Below are 1,702 nucleotides of genomic sequence, written 5' to 3'. Positions count from 1 at the left end.
AGAGAGAGAGAGAGAGAGAAAGAGAGAGACAGACCGACAGACAAACAGAGAGACAGAGAAAGAAACAGACAGAGAGAGACAGAGAGAAAAACGGGGGTCGAAAAAAAGAGTGGGATTCATAGAAGATAAAGGGTGAGGGTGCAGAGATGAAGAGAGGCTGAAAAAGCAACCATGAGCAGTACATCAAAGGCAACCATATTAATAAGACTGTGCAGAGTGCCGCATTGTGTGCAGGAGGGGAATAGCGAAAGTCTCCATACCGACACAATTTCACAGACATTTTAAAGATTAATTAATTAATTTTATATATATATATATATAATATATATGTAAATAAATATAAATGTATATATATATTTGTATATATATATGCATATACATATTTATCATATATATGTTGGATTATGGGGGCTCTCGTGGCCTACAGGTTAAGGTGTTGGCCTCTCATTCAAAGGTCCCGGGTTCGAATCCGGGTTGCGAAGGAAAAATTTTCTTCTCTAAAATTATCTCCTTTCACCTCGTTTCCTGCTCTCCAGCAATGTTCTGTCGTCTGCTTTCGTCTCCTCTTTCGGCCCCAAACCGCCTCAGCTCCTTTGTTCCCTACTTTGGGCTCCTTACTCTTTCTGAAGCCTTTCTAGTGCTATTCCATGGCTCCATCTTACTGCTATCTTTCAGCCACACCCCTGATCTTCTGGTAGGAAAGATCTACACCTAGCTTACTCGGACAAGGGCGAAAAATCTCGGAGGACCCGTGGGCAAGTTGCGCACGTTAAATCCCTTGGTGGTCTAAAATCGATAAAAGTAGGCTTCGGCCTCCACCCGGGCAAAATAAAAAATTTCCTATCACCTGAAAAAGTTTAATGTGTCCCGTGCGCTCATATGACCGTATGCAGTTGGGAGCGCTGTAAAACATTTACCTAAAAAAAAATTTAAAAAAAATAAATATATATATACATATACATATATATATATCCCTGTGATGTTAGCATGCACAGCAAAGAGGAAAAGGTCCCGCGTCCCACCCTCTTTTCTTTACCCTATCGGGGAGGGATACCAAACCAAACGTGTCAATTGATTGGTTAAAGGGTGAGTAAAACTCATCTTCTGCCTTCTCCAAAAAATAGACTCTTTTGTCCATCACAGGAAATTGTTTATTCCTGTCTGCCTTACTCGACCCTGGGGGAAAAAATGCAATGTTTGAGCCATGATAAGAGATATTATGTGCACAAACTGCACTTTTTCATCATGGAAACGTTATTTAAGAAATGAGTGTTTTGCATTTTGTGATGTGGGCCAAGGGCCTTAAAAAGTGAATAAACTTACTTACTTACACTCAGGACTGTACGATTGTGAGAAACAACAAAACTGAATAACATTGGAAAACTGTTCAACTGATCTAAGCCCAGACAGAGAGAAAACATTCAGGAGAAAGAATAAACTGTTTTTTTCCTTTAAAATCTGTACCTGGATTATGTATCTTTACTGGATTTTTCCCAACCTTTAAAATTTTGAACTTCGACAGAATATTTCTCGAGCACACGCAACCGATACCACAGATTCTAAAAGATGCAATCTTATATAAAAGTAAAGTTGACGCGACGCTAACCTGTAAAATTTCGCTCCTATTTCTATTTGAATTTTGAATGAGCTGTTTTCTTTACAAGCATAAAGTGTGATCATTTTCAGGCTACACGAAGGGAAA

Source organism: Aplysia californica, unplaced genomic scaffold, assembly GCF_000002075.1.
Source record: "Aplysia californica isolate F4 #8 unplaced genomic scaffold, AplCal3.0 scaffold00759, whole genome shotgun sequence".
NCBI lineage: Eukaryota > Metazoa > Mollusca > Gastropoda > Aplysiida > Aplysiidae > Aplysia > Aplysia californica.
Note: the sequence above shows the minus strand (reverse complement) of the source record.